The following is a 19,975-nucleotide window of genomic DNA, read 5'->3' as shown; positions in this document are numbered from 1 at the left end:
ATGCTATGCTTCACATATAGATCCTTCAAAAGAAGTCTAAAAGAAAACCTTTCCAACCTTAGAAAACTACCCGTGCGTTTGGTTTTGTAGAAACAAGCTCACACAAAACCATCAAATGGTATTACATAAAACCATGAGACTAAAACTATGAGATTACAAAGCCATTGACCGCCTCTTTAATATTAGGCACAAAGTTTTCACCCATTGATGTTTCTCTGATATTTAATAACATATTTTCCCAATGTGACACCCACCTTAAATATATTTCCCAATGTTCAATACAACTCGAAAAGTGGCCCCATGAATGTTAACTTTGTTAATAAACTTAACGTCTTAAATTATTGAGATGAAGGGGGTGAATCAATTGTCAACCAAATATAAACTTTAACCAAAACTTCAAAATATTGATTAACCAATATTAGATATAACACATTCATTAATTCCACTTTAACTTGAGAAACTATCAATAAGACAGCTAAAGAAACCATTCACAAAAGTAACACAATAACACCAATATTTTTAGTGTTGAAACCCTTGGTCGGATAAGAAAACCATAATAGGAACTAATACCCACAAATCTTTGCACTCTTTTGAAATGTGCCATGTTAAAGGCTTATCCCTATTAGGAGCTTACAATGATGCCCAACTAGAAGTGGAAATTGTTAGCAGTCACCTAGTTAAGGAATTTACCTCTGGCCCTATTAGCAGCTTTGCCCTATTAAGAGTACCTTTGTTAAAGGATTTCCTAACTCAAATTAATTAGTTACCTTGTTGGAGGAATTAACTTCAGATCTATTAGGATCTATTGACCTTCAATAAAAGTGACCTTGTTAGAAGATTTGAACTTGAGAACCTATTAGGATTCAAAAAGAAGAGTGCTCTGTAAACAGCAATTCACCATTGCTTGTAAAGATTCAATTAAGTTCACCATCTACATCTACTTACAGACATTCAACTACTAGCTCAATTACACAACCATTTTCAATCTCACTCGCCACTCTTGCACTTGCAACAACAACATTTTGTCATATAAATACACATCTCAACATTAGGGCAACCCACTACCTTAACCTAAACGTGCAACACCTATAATCCACCTCAGTTTGAACAAAACGTATTACCAACCCCTAAACCATCATCAACTGGTACCACACGATCATCCATTTGAATCGCACATCAATTCAACAAACATCACTTTTTCCAATGAACATGAGCAATTTCAAGAGATTCAATCACAACTACCAATGTATAACAGATCCATCACAACCTATTGGTTCCACATAATTGCCACATCATCAAACATTACAGCATGAAAGATCTTCCAAAAATGGCCTACTTGTTACTAATTAGAGATCAAACACAAGCATTCAACTTGTTCTTCATTTTCCTTCCTAAACTTGCTTCAATCGATCAAAACATCCCTTCCCCTAAACCAAATCATGAACAATTGTAAACATGACCAAATAATTGAGTAAACATCATAAATCCTAAATTACAACATCTGGGGACCATTACAAATTTGATAGACCAATCAAATCATTCAATTTGTCATAAACTAATAACTGGGTTGCATTGTCTCACTTCAATGAATCGTAACTCTCTCCATACTTATGTGTTGTACATGAAATTACACATACAACATCAAAAGGCATCCCCAAGTCTCCCATATCCATCATGCACTCTAACTCAACAAACAAATCAACCGCACACTTTGTTTGCATCTTTCAAGATATAGAATTAAGCTCCATGGTATATAGTTAATATCCAACCCACATGTTGACATCAATGACAACACAATAATTGATTACTTATTCATTAAACACGCATTGTAACATCTCAATAGTGTAATTTGCATCAATTATGCCAACAATCCCCCCGTTTAGCATCAATGACAACACGAAGATTGCCAAAACCAAAATCATTGGCAATACCAACCGATGACAACATCAAATATGTCAACTGCCATGCATTATCTAATTACCCCCCCTCACCTGATCCAACCTCTCATCTATACTTTTGTTCTTCTACTCCTCCTTAGGGCTTCTCCCCTTGTAACCTTTTGTATAGTTCTCCATGTGATCTTCTTTGTTCTTCTCCCCCTTTGACAACAATGTCAAAAGGTAGTGCCCATTACATCAATCCATAAAAATATATTCCATAAATTTAGTAAATTGATAAAATTATAACATCTTAGTCCTACTCTAATAGGGAAATGACCTCGAGCTTACCAATCTGATACTCAAAAGCATCTTTCTGTGACGGCTTTGGGAATATATCTTGTTCCTTAAAAGATACATAGATATTTGCTCCTTAGAAGATACATAATCCCTCTTCATCTTTTCCTTTTGTACCTCTTTCCTTTAAAATGATACTTCACTTAAATATGTTTTGTCTTGGGGTGTTAGACTGGATTCTTTGATATGTTGATAGCACTTGTATTATCACAATAGATAGTCACCGGTCCTATAACCTGCTCATTTATCCCTTCCAAGACTTGCTTAATCCAAAATGCTTATGAACAATTAGTGGAGGCGGCTACATATTCTACTTCAGCTATAGATTGAGATATACAATTTTTTTCTCTTGTTGATTCGAGACACAAGTCTTCCTTCTAGAAAGAATGCTACACCACTTGTGTTCTTTCTATCACCAACATTATCTGCCCAATCTAGATCAATAGAGACTTCCAAAACAAAAATCACCATTGTAAGGATATCAAAAACCATATCAATTGTCTCTTTAAGTTATCTGAATATCCCCTCAACTACTATCATATCTGCTTCCTTTGGATTTGACTAGAATATAGTAACTATGCCAACTGCATGAGCTATATCTGCTCTACTGTGTACAATATAATGCAACTTTTCAATCATAGATCTGTATAGTTTCTCATTAACTGAACTTGAAGTGTCAACCTTTGACAAATTACATCCTGTGACCATTGATGTACCAACAAGTTTTGAATCTCTGATACAAAAAGTCATCAACACTTCCTTTACATATTTGGATTGACAAAGAAACTTCCATCTTTCATTTGCATCACCTGCAACCTAATAAAGAACTTTATCTCATCTATCATGGGTATTTCAAATTCCTTTTTCATTTCTTCAAAAAATCCAAACTCATATCATCATCTCCTCCAAAGATATTATCATCCACAAACACTTCAACTCTCAACAATCCGTCACCTCCCATCTTCAAATACTCATTGCTATCTTCACTTATTCTATTGAAATCAATCTTTATCAGTAATGAATGTATCCTTTAATATCATGCTCTTGATCCTTGCTTCAAACCATACAAAGCTTTCTTCACTTTGTAGACCATATCCTCATCCTCTAATAGTACAGACCTCTTCTTCTAATACACCATTCAGAAAAGGTGATTTGATATCTATCTAAAAGACTTTGAACTTCTGTAATGTCCCCATTTTTAGCAGGTTCCTGCAGTTGGCCAAGTCAGTTCACAATCGCGACCCTCGTGAGCTGATAGTAGGATTTGAGGGTCTTAGTTGTCTGGTTATAGGCTTTCCAGCAGCCTATGGTGTGTTTTGGCTCCGTTTGAGGGACTTACTATTTATAGTAAGTCAATCTGTTGGTTCCAATGAGCTCAATTAGGTCAAAGGAATCGGAGGATGCTCTCAATTTTTATTTCGGGTTTCCAGTTTACGCTCCAAGAATCTTGGAGGGAGAATCTATTTATAGTAAGTCACCCCATCAGATTCATTCATCATCTTTCATCATCAAGATCACGTTAGTGTTGTCAGATTTCAATTTTGATGCTTCTTTACTTGTTTTTGCAAGACAGGTAGATTATTATTATTATTCATCTAAATACGCTAACGTTGTTATTTTTGTTAGTGTTGTTGGTTGATCACCTCAGTATCATAGCTCATTCGAACCGAGACAAAAAGTTTTAAATCGTGGGAAGAAGAAACAGTGGCCTTGCATGTCAAAATATTAAGTTATGGTGGAAAAGGTCATTTTTGGAGCCAAAAGTAATTAATAAATTATATTAATAGCACTTTATTATATTTTAATGTTGTGTAGAGAAAGTTTCTTAAGTGGACTTCTTTTGGGAAACTGGTGTCATTTGGATATTATAAATATGAGGACATTTGATGAGAAAAGCATCCGATTAATTGTTTATCTCTTTGCTTGTTGTCTTTGTGACAATTATGAGTCTATGGTTTTGTGCCCTTGCCAAAGTATAAGGGTTAGATTCTGAGTTTATCTTGCAATTTGCTTCTGAGGTAAAGCAAATTGTGATTACTTCTCTATTGTATCTATTGTTATTGAGAAGTTGATTGAACAAGTGTTGAAGACTGGATCCTAGAGAGCGAATTGAAGGCTAAATCATTAATTTTATGCTTCTACGTCCTAGCTGGTAGTTCAATCTGAATGTTACAGGGTTGTCGTTTCATTATAAGGCAGCAGTTTATCAATTGCAGGGTCATGTTCACCTAAGGAGGGTTTGTGTGACATTTCTGAGGGCTTGTGTTACAATTCTCAAGAGTTGCGTTCAATTTATATGGCCTGCGATATATATTATTGGGGCTGTTGTAGATTCACATTGGACTACAAACTAAAAGTCAAAGCCAATCTATATTTCCAAGTCCTTGGCATTTTAAATATTATTGTTGCTATTATTTGTTTGAAACATTGTTGGTAATGAATTAAAGCTGGAGCAAATCCTTTGTCTTTTAGAATTATATAATTGCACAATTCGTAGGGTATTCATACAAGCTTCTTAGCATTAAATTGATCTGAAATTGTAAGTGCCCAATTGCATGCTCTAGTGTAATTTTGAAAATCAGATTATCAAATTTGCAACAATAACAGTAAAGATTACCAAATGTTTGACGAGATGTTAGGCTATTGATTAGCAAAGGAAAATTGATGATTGTTAAGGATATAGCCAGCTGGAGTTATTACAACTTCTTATAGCTTGCATAGGCTAGCAAGATCCTGACCCATTTCACGTTCAGCCACCAGTAAGTTTCACTACAATCCAATCCTTCCTTTGAGTATATCCTTTGCAAATCAATCTTGTCTTGTTCCTGACAACTGTGCCATCGTCATTCAATTTATTCCTAAAGACCCATTTTCTGCCACTCACATTCTTGTTTTCTAATCAAGGAACTAACGTTCAAGTGTAATTCTAGTAAACCTGATCAAGTTGTTCCATTGCCTTGACCCAAATATCACTTTTCAAAGTTGTATTCATTTTTGTTCCAAGTTAAAATTCAAATTCAAAAATTAAACAAGTACTTTCTCTAATATTCCTTCTACTCTATGCCCTTGCATTGTTATCTTCAATTATCTAATTGGAAGAATGATCCAACTTCACACACCTAAGTATTACAGGTTCAAGCCTTTGTACTTCTTCTACATCTATCGGTTGCACCACTTCATTTTCTTCATTGTTTTGCACAACAATCTCTTGCTCTTTTGGTTGTATGAATGTCATGTCCTGACTATTTTCAATTTCCTCCATGTTTAAATAATCATGTGTTTTAGATTAGCACTTTCAATCATTTTATTAGTCCTTTTGTTCCAACACTAGTATGATTTACTCTTGATATATTAACCTAGGAATATTCCCCCATCGCTCTTAGGATTAATCTAGTGAATTGATCTCTCTTCATATAACATTTTTTTCCAAAAATTTTGAAAATAATTCACACTATAAGAAAAACCATACCATAATTCATGGGGTATCTTACCCAGTGTTACCAGCCTTGGACTCAGCTCGTACTTGGCAAACCCAAATTGGGCTTAGACTGGAGCTCGACAATTGATCTCGGCAAATTAAACAACCCATGAAATTCAAAGATTTTTAAGGATTTTAAGTTATTTTTTCATGCATCATTTGGCCAATTAACATCAGATACACAATAATTGAGATAAAGAGAAGCTACTTTACGGACGTACAAAACTTTTCATAGATCACTTAAGTATAAATGTGAATTTTTGAAACAAATTACTTAAAATTAAACTAAATAACATGATAGAAAAATGGTGTAACTGTCAAATGTCTACAATATTCCATGATAGAAAAATAGTGTAACTGTCAAATGTCTACAATATTCATACAATATGCAATCCATGGAATCAAAAGTTCAAAACATATATCAAAATAAAGGCTCATAGTAGCCCATGTCCTCCTATGAGTACACCTAAGATAGGTCACGGAAGTCTCTAAGACCACCGTCTCTCCCTACATGTGAGGTTGAACCTTAGTGACATGCTCATCATGATCATCCTCCTCATCCTCATACTCATCCTAATAATCCTCATAATTCGAGTTGGATCCATCACTCTCGACCTCAAGGTCCTACACAAAGTCTCCTCTAGCTCTAACCTCCTCCACTATCATTGCCACTAGCTTTGCCTCTCGATTCACCCGATCAACCAACTCCAAGTAGTCATTGCTCAAGATCATCAACTTCCAACTTCAATTTGACCTCAAATAGCCATGGCAAGTTGTGGGAGATAACACTATGGAAGGCATGTTGAATCCTAAAATTTGGCTAAGCCTAGAATTTTTTTAAAACCGCCAAAATCTAGAATCTACATTTTGACTCCTATGATGTTGAAACCTATCTCAAACATCCTGATACTATTTATACAAATAACTTAAAGTATCAAAAAGTTCTTTCTTATACTTCAATGTTATATTTGTATAAATCATCCTGCCCCTGAGCTGAAAAACCCCAATACTATTCTCTCAAGTTTTCTTTCTCTATTTTTTGTGTTTGCAAGTGATAAAATAACCTTTATATGTCTTAGTCATGCATTACAAACTCAAAAAAATAAGGAAATAACATTATTAAAAAAAAAAAGGCCACCTTAAGGGTGTTGGTTGTCGATCGAGGCAAACTAACGAGACTCCACAAGTCAACCGAGATTGCTAACTCAGTGAGTCAAGCAAGACCTAGCCAAGACTCGATCAAGTCCGAGTCCAGAGGCAGACAACCTCGTTTTTGCTACCTCACCTCAGGACTCGCCAAGTCCTGTAATGTTGGTCTTACCAATTCCTTTCTTCACCTCTCTTCACCTTCTCCAGCATTTGCAAGGTGGTCAGATCCAAGAGTTGCAACAAGCCAACAAATGAGGAAGGGTTAGAAGCGGAACTCTCCAAGCTTGGTTGCATGATTTTGGATTCCTTACTCTTCTATGCCCTTTAATACAGTGGTTTGTACTTATTTTCTTGATTCTTGGTCGAGGCACATTATCTATTTGATTCATAAGGCCAAGTCAGTTTCAAACCCCAACAATTACAGGACAATCATAATTGGGCACACTTTTTCTAGACTCCATGCTACAATACTGAATACTATTTTATCTAGAGAGCTCGACAGACGACATTGTTGTGCAAGCGGTTAGGTCGACTTTTGTATCGATTTTAGATCATGGACCATATTTTGACACTATGAACTATCACTACAGAGGCTTGGCACCGCTTGGCAAAAGTTTATTGTTGCTTTGTAGAATTTTGCAAAGCATTTGACTCTATTCCCTGTGTAATGCTTTTTTAGAGACTTAGAGACATTGGGATTTTTGCGACTATCCTAATGGCTATTATGAGTTTATAAGAGACTGTGGTGTGCAGGTTCAAGACTTCACAAGGGTTCTCTCACCTAATCCAGGGTACCGTTGGGGGAAGTAGGGTTGCCTATCTCTCCCACCTTATTCGAAAAATACATTGATGATCTTGAGGCTTTCCTCTGGGATTCCTCACTCCTCGATGACAATTTTTACTTGCACCAAGCCCTAATCTCCATTCTTTTATTCATCAATCATGTGCTTCTTTTGCCCTCCTCTACGAAGATTCTATTGGTTCCCAAAACTGTAGAATGGAATCCTATGAGTCTTGCCAACTTGATGCTAGGATATCCAACCGATTATGGCCAACTTGATAGAACTAAACAGTATAGTCTAAGTTCCCTGCACTTTTGGCTATACATGACCAAGGCGGGTGCACCTGATCCTGGACAACAACTTAGATCCAAGATGCTTAAAGCAGATTGATTAGAATTTGAATGAAAGTTTCCTAAATGGCAAGGATTGTAGAAAACTTTAAATTCGCAAATTACAAATTAATAACAAAAGTAAATGATTAGGTAAATATAAAAGTGTTTTAAATAAAGAATAACTACTATGGATTATCACAACAAATCAATATATTAATTCTTCAAAGGAAAGAAATGAAATAATTGCCAACATATGAATTATGAATTATGAATAACATAAAGACTAGTATCAAAATTAAATGGGCGATAGAGTCAATATTATATGTTTGAAACGTGCAACTTTATAAAATTCTACGCACATCAATTATAACCAATTTAATAATCAAGATGTGACGGATCAAATATATGGACACAATTTTAAAATAGTCTAGAATGTATTTTAACTCATGTGGTTCAGAGACAATCCAGACATAGATTCGAAAACAATTAAATACTTCTCAATATCTATGATATTCGAATTTAAAATGTTGTAATTGATCTTGTAATTTAAAAATAATTATAAAGGATGAAACTATATAATATTTCAACTCTAAAGCTTCATGCAAATAAAATAAAATAAATATTTCTTACTGATCATGCTGGAAATAAAATTGCACTAGAGACGCTCCTTACGGATGATCCATCCAATGCAGTTTGACTCCAGAATCGCACATATAAAATTACTCAATAATTCAATGTCCACAGGCTTAGTTCAACATTCCATCTTCACTAATGAAAAATGATATATCCAGACTACTTATATAGAGTGCATATGAAGAACAAGGGAGATTTCCTCTCGAGTCATCCAACGGACCAATTAGCAAGGTAATAGATCAAAATGGGTATAGCAATGGGTCGGATTTTTCCCACCTGTGGGTGACGTTGTTATAGTTCAAGGAACAGGTGGGAACCAAACATTTCAACAACCGGCTAGCAATGCAAGGTTTTATCAAAGAAGCAATAAGAGGAATGATGGACCTTTCACGTCCTCCATACCTCCAAACAATTTCAATACGCCTCCACATCCCAATGCAAGCAATGTACCATATCGTTCAAGGGATGCACCCGAGTACAGACAAGGCAACCATAACAATGGAAATGGACAACAAAGTTCTCAACAAAGTACATAACAAAACAATCAAGATGTCCAAGGATCACAGAGTGTCCAATCAACACAAGAAGCAAATAAAGGAAGAACAAGGACCAATGTCATGAATAATGATGAGCTGAAAAGATTAGGACAGAGTGTAAGAGAGGAGATGAAGAAAATAAAAGTCAATCTCCCTTTGTTTGAATTATTGAAGGTAATGGAAATTAGAGATACATCCCTAAACAATTTGAAGGATAACAAATCACAAGTGTCTCACACTCAAAGCGCAATAACACATACTCAAGGGAGGCCTCCTCCTTACTCAGTGCATGTGATCCAAGACATTTCAGGAGGGAACATAACGAATTCATTTCAAAGGATTTCATACGATGAGATGGAGAGCTCTACACAAGAGATTGCATATGGTGACATTAGTAATTTCAACAAACAGCTAGGGCCTCAACCAGTTTATGTGGCTCAAGGATAAACGCTAATGGAACAACAAACTCAAAGGAGTCAAGACTCGGAAAATAATACGAAAACCGTGAAGGTAGAAGAGGTACTTCAACCGACAAATTTCAGAGTGAAGCCGAAGCAAGTACATAAGACAACAATGGTATATTATCAAGGGAAAGATGAACCAACCCCATTCCTGCTCTTAGTAAGGATATTTGGGAAGCTTCTTCATAATTGTTTGATAGATTCAAGAGCATCAAGCAATGTCATGCCTTTGACTATTTGTAGAAATTTGGGAATCACACCTTTGGGATCAAACAGAAGGGTTACCCAATTGGATAAGGCAGAGGTGTGTTGATGTCAGTTTTTTACCACTATATAACATATAGCAATTGAATATTTGATACGAAGTATCAAACACACAATTCCTCTCTTGAAAAATTAATACTTATGAAGACATAAGCAAAACTTCAATGTTCCTTACACTTGTGGACACTAATTCATTATATCGATGTGATTTGCTAGTAACCACGTAGGCGGCCTTACACTATTTGTTTGAAAACGACTTGGGCTTTTGGTGAGATGGTGGTGACGATGGTTTTGTATGATTTCCAAATGATGTTGATGGAGATGGTGATGGTGATGGAGGGTGAGTGTTCTAACGACTTATACCTTCCTAACTTTCTTCTTCAAAACTCCAACTACTAAACTGCTTGCTATTCTACCCCTACTCCTATGGATGGAAAGATTAGCAAATGGACGGGGATAGAATCTAATGAAAGCTAACCAGCGGCTCTACCTCCATAGATGCAATGATTCAAAGAAAAAAGAACTAGTTTACCATACAAGGCTTCCCAACAAGCCACTAGGATATTAGTAGCCTATTTATAGATCCCTATCAAACATCAACTAATATCACCATGCAACTATCCATCTACTCTTACTCTTACTTAACAACTTCTTGAACTAAATTCTACTTTAACAACTTAAAAGAAAATCTAATTCTAACTATTGGAAGTAGAAACCATGCAAAAATACCAAAAGTTCTTAATCACCATGCAAGTCACAACAATGAGAAAGAAAAGCGATTTTGGCATTATCTTAGCAACATTTTTCTCTAACCTTTTACAAATAAGAGCAAATGGCCTTATATAGAGGCCAAAATTTACAATCAACAATAGAGATAAAGACGCAAAATAATAGATCAGATTGGATCCTAGAAACCCTAATTAAGGTTGCCACCCCATTGGCCAATGAGAAGACACCACCTCATCAATGGATCAATGAAAAAAAGGAAAAGTGGCAACCAATGAGAAGGCACCAAAATGGTGGCCAATCAAAATCTGACACCTACCCCCTAGAAGAAAGAGAAATTGCCACTTGGGCTTACATCAAATGATCTAATATAGTTCTACCCTTTTCTTTCATCTTTTTAGCCAAAGTAATAAACTTGGCTAGCTTGTCGTTGACTTCCTTCATGGGAGGACAAGGTCTGTGTTTCATCTTGAGCTCAGCTAAATTCATCATGCTACTTGCTGCTTGTAGTGTCTTCTCATGATCCTTCTCATACTCTTTTGCGTATCCGATAAAGGCATTGAGGGAGGCAAGGATGCCCAAATGTTTCTTCTTGATGGCAACCTTCTCCAACTCATCCAATATCGATCCGAAATATGTCTCATTGATGTTCTCTTTGATATCTTCAAAATCAAGCGCAACCCCAACATCATTCATCATGGTTGAAATGGAAGTGTCAACACCTGGGCAGTGTTGTGCAATCATATTTTGTATTTCCTCCAATGTTCTCCATCTAGTTGTCAAGGCAACAAACCAAGACTCAACTGTACTCAATCCTCCTTCATCAACCAACTTGCCCTTTCCAAATATTTTTCCGGTAGCTCAATGAGTGTCTATAGCCTGGGAATGGTTAAGTCATTGACTGAAAGGAAATCCTTCCACTCTACTTCAAATATTCTGAATTTGTCTCTAACAGTCACTAATGACCGGAATGTCAAGATAATATAAGGCAAGAAATTTCGTCTGTCTTGGATTGTATCATGGATCCAATTCTTGACTTCATGCAGCTAAGTCGATATCTCTTCTATGTTGCTCCCGCTATCTTGAGGAAGGGCTGCCTGGTGCAACTGTTGGATAGGCTGGCAATCTCTCCAATATTTGTTCTCGGCCTCCAACTTTATGATCCTTTCATTTGCCTTCCTCAACCTTTCTCTGATTGAAACTATACCCTCCTAGATCTCCTCACATTCCATGTCATCTGTGTTTCTTCCCAAGTCATGCTCTACTATTTCATATTCCAGAGCTACAATCTCATCCAATGTCTTGTTAACTGTGGGTATAGCAATTTGAACCTTTCGATGACCATCACTGTCGCTCCTAATCACCTTTGCCATTGTTTTTGTCATTTGTTTCTGGTTCTCACTATCACCCTTTTCCATTAATCCTTGGATGTCTTCAACTGTTCAGGCAATTACTACTTCGCCTCTTGGCATAAGCATTTGCCTTAACCATAGTGGTGTGGTGCATCTCCCCAAATCTGGATTTGGTTCAATTAGTCGATCATCACCAACGGCCTTAGGCGCCTGGCTTATTTCCTCAATATCAACTGGCCCATCTTCTTCTGCACTAGTAACTGCCATAGCATCTCCACGTTGATTCTTTGAGAGAGGAGAGTACTTGGTGCTATCAGTATAACCACTTGATTCTGAATCGAAGCTCACCTCTATCGCGGCCCTTTGTTCACTTGTGTTATCTTCTTAGCCTCTAGCTTCAATTATGCTTTCCCTTCATAGCGCTGCATTCTGTCTCTTTGTTGGAGGTTCCTGATGTTCTTTACTTTTGTCAACCTCCAAAGCCCTCTTCTTGATTCTAACTATTTCTTGTTGTTGGCTACTTCCTTCAACCTTTTGTCCGACTGACTCCGTTGGACCTTCCTTTGGCTTCTTCTTTTCATAAGTAAGGTGTACCCTTTGACTTTGCAATTTCCTCAACTTCCCATTGTACCACGACTCGGTATGCAAATCAACTACTCTTGTCACTGCCTCCAAGGAAGGATCCTAGTGATCATTCCAATACACTAGATTCAATTTTGTTCCCTCCACTGTATCATAATCTTCTAACAACACATTTTCATCATCTTCTAGTTGATCAAGACTATCAAGGCCTCTCCATCTGATTGCCCTCATCATGTTCACTAACAACCTTGAGAAAGCTAGCTTTCTCACATGAAAGTCATCTTGTGAATTGCCTCTACATATTGTCATGTGTATCATTCAATGACCGATTTCTTCTCGCCCAAGAATGACTCCTAGTCTCTCTTAGTGTGTTCTCTGTCTCTCTCTCTTTCTTTGTTGTTGTTGCTTTGGTTTTAGTCATTTATTTTCGGACACCTTTGTGTGTTCCTGGTGGTATTTGCCTCATTTTCGTAATCTTTCAGTCCTATAGACCTTTTTTGGTCTTTTGCTGGACATTAATATCATTATCTTAACTATAGTATGGACATGTTTAAATGCATTTCCGTGAGATGCCTTGACAAGACCATTAGGATCGAATCCTTGCCTTGCTCTATACCATCCTAGATGATACCATTCCAATTCTTTCTCCGCAGTTGCAAAGGCGACAACACTAGGGCAACTGTCATTGCCAATTCCAAATGAGAAGGTAATCCATGTCTCACCCTTAAGTTTCATCATTTTGTTATAATGCTCAAGTTGCCTAGCCAATTCCATCAAAACTACCTTGTCGAGTGGGTACCTTGGAAGTCTGTTGGGACAAACTATGCTTCCCGCTACTCTAATGTACGTGAATTGTGGAAACTAGATAAACCAACTCCCATATTTCATAATCTTTGCTTCTGCTTCCAATGAGAGCCTCTTAGCAGGTGTCCCTTATAGTACCCTTATTGTCTTCATGGCAAAGGCGTCACAAAATATTTTATAGTCTTTGTTGTTGTGCAAATGAGTTGGTGGATAGCATTCATGCACCAAATATTGCCCGAGCCCATTGCCAATTTCTCCTAAGGCCTTAAGTCCCGGATTTTCATACAACCTCGCCATCAAATAGAACAGAAAGGACGCCATATAGAATTGTTGTTGATTTTGCACAGTTTTAAGTTGCAATTCTAGATTCTCGCTTATGATCCTAGCCCAATCAAATCTTCTTTTTCCTTTTTCAATTTCATCAATAAAGAAGTACATCCAATTTTTGAATTGCATACCTTGAGCTAGGCCCATGACCCGGCTGAGAAGCACAATGAGATCGCCATATTCTGATTTGAAGTCTGAAACGGTAAGCCTAGATGATCTGGTGACTCCCTTCTTTCCTTCGTGTAGCCAATCCTGCTTTAGATGTATGAAATAAGCCTCTTGGTTATCCTGAAATAACTTAGCCGCCTGGTCCATTATTACCACTATCATGCTTTTCTACTGGGGAATGCTAAATGCTTCTTCGATCACCTGTCCGCCAATGTTGGCCAAAACTCTTTTCCCTTCATCAAAAATGATGGATTTGCTAACCAAATCAAACCTGGATACACATTCCAAAACCAATTCTAGACAAGGCAAGGTAGGAGGGAAGGTCGTTGCATGTACAATTCCACTTTTGTAAATCTTCTTTGCCATGGGGGATTGTCCTTCTTTTAGTCTGTCCTTTAGTTGTATCATGTTCACTATACCGATATTGGTATAGGACCTATAGGTTATTCGCCTCACTTTTGTGAAGGAGGTGGTTTTGGGCATCATGTCCTCTTTTTCTTTCTTAGAATTCGTTCCCTTATGGTTCTTGCTTGCACTAACATTTACCATCCTAAACACTTATTTTTGCCCCTTCGTCCTAAGTGATATGGACTACCCTTATCAATCTTCAACCTTCTTTCTATCGATTGATTCCAATTTGTTTCTACCTCGCCAAATCCTATCACTGCACTTATGAATCTCCAATCTTCAACTTAGGGGTGGGACTATCACTTGTTTCTGCCTCTTCGTTACCTTAGGATGGACTACACTTATATCTCCCAACTTCATTCCTAGGATGGTCTAGCTTATTTCTGCCTCGCCAAATGTCCTATCATGAAATCTACACTTATCTCTGTAATCTTCAACCTATAGATGGGATGATGAAGTGGTGGATGATAAATGCAAGAACATAAGGGAAATGAAACTAAACAAGAACAAGGAGTGAAATCCGCTTAAGAATCACCTTTCTGCTCTAGAAATGAATTGAATTTACCTTCACCAATAGCCGAGTCTTCTTTGAAGTTCGAATCAGATCTAAAAATTCAAACTTCCTTGTAAAAATCAGAATTTTAATCCCCTTGAAATCGTCCACACCTAGCCAAAAATCAGACTTCAATTAAGCATCCTCTACAAAAGAATAATGCCCAGATGTGGTATAAAATCACAGTCCATTGCAAGAAAATCAGTCCTCCATCAAATCGCCAAAGCAAGAGGAAGTACAGATCTGCCCTAATAAAAATCGCCAATTTAGAAAATGCTTCCCAAAAACAATTCTTCCAAGGCCGAATTTGTCCTCCAAGAGAAAAATCGCCAATTTAGAGAGCTGCTCTTCCAAGGGAAAATCGCCAAAACACAAGAAAAAATATGCCTCTTGCCAAGAAAATCACCAAGTAGAGAAATCTACTCCAAAATTGCCAAGTAGAAGACTGCTTGCAAAAATCGCCTAGTGGAGAAGAGGTTTGTGGTGGAATGAGAAATGGAAGAGGGGAGGAGCCTTCTCATATCACATTCCTATTCCTCCTCTAGGCTGGCCGACTAGCCCTGGGAGAGACAAAAAATTAAATTAGGCCACCATTCATGGTCCAAAATTAAATGCCAAGCTAAAAATTAATTTTGCCTTAGTCAAATTTTCACTTTTAATTGTCGGTTAGGACCAAAATTGCAAAACAAAATTAAAAAGCCTTGGAGATGTTAAAAAAATTAATTTAATGACGTTTTGGTAATTAAAATATCATTTAAAACCAGATTTAGCAAGCTAAAATTAATTTTCAACTTTTAATTTACCAATCTTTTTTAATATTTTTTAAATTTTCAAGGCAATTTAAACCAATTTTGCAATTAAGTCCATTTTTGATTGTGCAGTGCAATTCCAATTTTTTACCAAAAATAAACCATTTTCCAGCATTCAAAATCAATTTTTCAATTTTAATTTCACTATCACAAAATTTTCTTTTTTCACCGAAAAATTCAAAATTTTCCAAAAAATTAAATCTAAAAAATTTTATTTTGAAAATGTTCAAGTCTATACAATTATATCCAATTTTCAAAATAAATCGTCTAAGTCCCAAAAATTTGTAAATTTACCCCACCGAATATTTTTCTATCAAGAAAATGTTCCGAAAAATCAAGTTAAAACTGGGTGAAAAATAAATCTAACCATTTCTCCTAGCCCGAAGGTGTCCAAGGTGTAAAATTTTCTAAAATCGGGAACTTTTGGACAACTTCAAAAAAAATTGCCAAGGCAATCAAGAAAATAGGGGTCCCCAAAATTTTGGGGCGATGATGTCAGAACCTCACAACAAAGTGTCGGTGGTAGGTGAGCTACACAACATACACATGCAACTGGCATCTCATCCGACGATGGAACACATGGTGGATATTTCAGTGGTAGATGTGGCCAATACCTATGGATTGATCTAAGGTAGGGATTGGGCCAAAAGGTTGAATGGATACATCGCAACTGACTTTTCTCACATGTGGCTCCCATGCAGGGGACTTGCCAACCAAATCAGAATTGATAGCACCCCAAGGTTGAGATTGACAGTTACTGAGTATAGGGAATCAAATGAAGTATTGTTTGCTAAAAACAAGTATTAACACCTATAGACCTAAGAAGACAAAAGTACTGACAATGAATATCATAAGTGAAGGGAGGCATTCCACTAAGATCCTAGTTAAGTCGGATCCAAACACTTCATCAAACAATGGTGAGGCATGTTCAAGAATTTTAAGAACTTTGTGATTAAGACTGTACAATAGAGAGTAGAGTTGGGTAACTGAACATCAGTAAGAGACTTATTATTGCCTAACTGGTGCAGAATCCACAATGCTTTCCATTCAGAATTATCTTGCTCCTTGTGCACAGTTGCCTTAGAATAAGTAGAGAAGAGAATCCCAGGGGCATTAAAACAAGATGATCAACATGGCAAACAAAAGGTTGAAACTTTACAAGTTGATGAAGCAGAAAGTAGCATGATGAGTGAAACAAAGAAACAAACTACAACACCTAACTTGGAAGTGAAGAAAAATGATGAGTCAGACAAGTCCAAGGGTTCCCAAAAGGATTGTCAAGAAAGCGATGGAGTACGAACTTTAATGTTCAATGGTTCCAAAACTAAGAAGGGGCTGGAGTCGGATTTGAGTTAGTCAGCCCAACAGGGGCAACATATTTGGAGGTACATAGATTGCAATTCCCATGCACCAACAATATGGAAGAATATGAAACTTTGATTTTAGGCTGCTTGTGTGCTATCAAGAAAGGTGCCAAGATACTTCATGTAAATGGAGATTCATATTTGGTAATTGAGTAGGTAAAGCATAACTTCACTTGCCATGGCAAGAGATTGAAGAGATATAGAAACAGAGTTTGGGATTTGATACAGGACTTCGATGCCTTCAATATCAAGTTTAGTTGTAGAGCAAATAATCAGGTGGCGAATGCCCTTGCACAAGCTGCAAGCTTACTAGCACCAATTAAATTGGACGGTTTGAAGAAATTTAGAGTTGAGTTAGCATCAGTCCCATCACTACCAGAGAATATCAAGAACTTTCAAGTGTTTGAGGATGATAGACACATTCTCAATTTCTTGACCAATTTGGATGTTTTCACAGTACAAATCATCGATGGTGAAGCGGATGAAGAAGCAGAAATCGATTTAGAAGGAATTATGAGCTTGAAGAAAAATACTATTCCAAACGGAATGATTTGAGTTAGAAAGAATATTCGACATGGACCAATTCAACAAAGTGCCATATCAACCCACAGGAGGTGATAAATGCGAAAAGGTAAATTTGGGAACAAAAGATTGTTCCAAAATAGTTCAGATTGGGAAAGTTTGCCCACCTAAGGAGAAGGCGGATATACTGAGTTTGATGAGGGAATTCCTAGATGTAATTTCTTAGGGATATGGAGATTTGAAAACATATGATCCTTCCATCATCACACATACAATTCCACTAAAGGAAGTAAGCCATTCAGGCAGCAACAAAGGCCATTTAATCCTTTGTTAGAACCATTGATATTCCAAGAATTAAAGAAGCTACTAAATGCACATATCATCTTCCCGGTAAGGCATTCAACGTGGGTCGCCAATCTCATCCCAGTTAGGAAGAAAAACGAAGAAATAAGGTTATGTGTCAATTAAAGGAATTGAATAAAGCATCAAAAAAGGATAATTATCCTTTTCCATCACTCGATAAGGTCTTACAAGTTGTAAACAGGGCACAGATGATGTCATTTATGGATGGGTATTTGGGGTACAATCAAGTGATTGTTGAAGAAGAAGATAGATTGAAAACAGCTTTCACCACGAAGTGGGGAACATTCGCATACAGGAGAATGCCTTTTGGCCTAATCAACGTAGGTGCAACATTTCAAAGGGTCATGGATTATGCTTTTAAGGACTTAAACGACAAGTGCATTATCATTTACATGGATGACATAACAGTATTTTCAAAAAATACAGAAGATCACATTCTGGATGTGAGGAAAGTTTTCATGAGATGGACAAGGTTCGGAGTTTCTTTGAATCCGAAGAAATGCATGTTTGGAGTCATCAAGGGAAAGCTTTGGGACATGTAATTTTAGAAAAGGGTATCATGATAGATCCAGAGAGAGTGGAGGCAATTTCCAAACTTGGCGTACTAGCTAGCAAGAAAGAGTCAAATCATTCTTTGGAAAGATCAACTTCGTGAGAAAGTTCATATCCGCATTCGTAGAGATCATAAAGCCGATGAATGACATGTTAAAGAAAGATGCAAAAATGGATTGGACTCCAGTAGAAAAGAAGGCATTTGAAGAAATAAAGCATGCTATCATTAACACACCAGTTTTAGTAAGCCCAGATTATGAGAGGCCATTCAATATATACTCTTTCGCCTTTGATCACGCCTATGCGGCCATCTTAACACAGGAGAATGAGGTAGACGAAGAGCATCCAATAGCATTCATGAGTGCACCTTTCAAGGAAGCCGAATTGAATTATCCAAATGTGGAGAAACAGGCTTATGCCTTGCTGAAAGCGATGAAGAAGTTCAGGCATTACATCTTGAGAAGCAAAGTACATGCAATTGTGACTGACATAGCAATGAAGACTCTTTTAATGCAAAACGAACTTGGAGAGAGAAGACGAAAGTGAGTCGCCACTATCTAGGAATATGACACAAAAATTCAACCAATGAAATTGCTCAGAGGACAACAATTGGCGCAAACCATGGCATGAGAGGGGCCAGGACTTGTGCAACAAGTTAACGAATTGGAGGATGTGCACCCCAATGAATGGTACCAGGACATAATCAATTATTTGTTAAATCACCGATGCCCTTCACATTTGAATCCAGTACAAAATCAGGCATTAAAATTCAAGAGCAAAAGTTACATGTTGCAAGGAGCAATGTTATACAAACAGAATCACAAGGGGATATATTTAAGATGTGTTGGAAAAGATGAAGCTAGAAATATTTTGGAACATTTTCATGATAAATGGGGAATAGAACATGGATCAGGTTTGGCTACAGCACCTTAGATACTAAGGGTCGGATATTATTGGCCAACCTTGTTCAAAGACACTCACAAGCATGTAAAGACATGTCATGTTTGCCATACATCAGCAAAGAGAGAGAAATCCAGCAATGCCTTTGTGGCCGATTATTGAGGTGAGACCTTTTGCGATGTGGGGACTTGACTTCATTGGTCCTATCAATCCACCTTCCTCAGCCCAACACAAGTATATTCTAACCGCAACTGACTACTGTACTAGGTGGTCAGAAGCTCAAGCTTTCGAGAATTGCACTGTTGAGATTGTCATTAAATTTTTAGAGGAAAGAATCACTACCAGGTATCGGTATCCTTCTACTTTTGTATGTGATAATGCTTCTGCTTGCATTTCTTTGAAATTTCATAAGTGGGCATTTGACCATGGGATCATTTTAAAATCTTCATCAAGTTACTATCCCCAGGGGAATGGCTTTGCAGAATCCACAAACAAAAACCTTTTGATTGTAATAGGAAAACTTTTAGACAGGAACCCAAAAGATTGGCACACACAACTGAGATACGCTTTGTGGACAGATAGAACAAGAGTTAAAGAGTCCGTAGGAATCACTCTTTATCATTTGGTTTATGGACAAGACCCTGTGTTCCTGATTCAATTGAAAATCCCAACTTTA

The 19,975-nt window shown here is 37.0% G+C and overlaps 1 protein-coding gene across 2 annotated transcripts in view; it reads right to left on the bottom strand.

The window, feature by feature from the left end:
- Positions 1 to 19,975, bottom strand: part of LOC149551135 (MUS308 and mammalian DNA polymerase-like protein) — a 245,060-nt gene that overhangs the window by 167,290 nt on the left and 57,795 nt on the right. The window lies entirely within an intron of this gene.

This window comes from Cupressus sempervirens, chromosome 6 (assembly GCF_028749045.1).
Source record: "Cupressus sempervirens isolate cs-2001-9-10 chromosome 6, ASM2874904v1, whole genome shotgun sequence".
Lineage (NCBI taxonomy): Eukaryota > Viridiplantae > Streptophyta > Pinopsida > Cupressales > Cupressaceae > Cupressus > Cupressus sempervirens.
The sequence above is the reverse complement of the archived record's forward strand: the minus strand, read 5'-3'. Positions and strand labels throughout refer to the sequence as shown.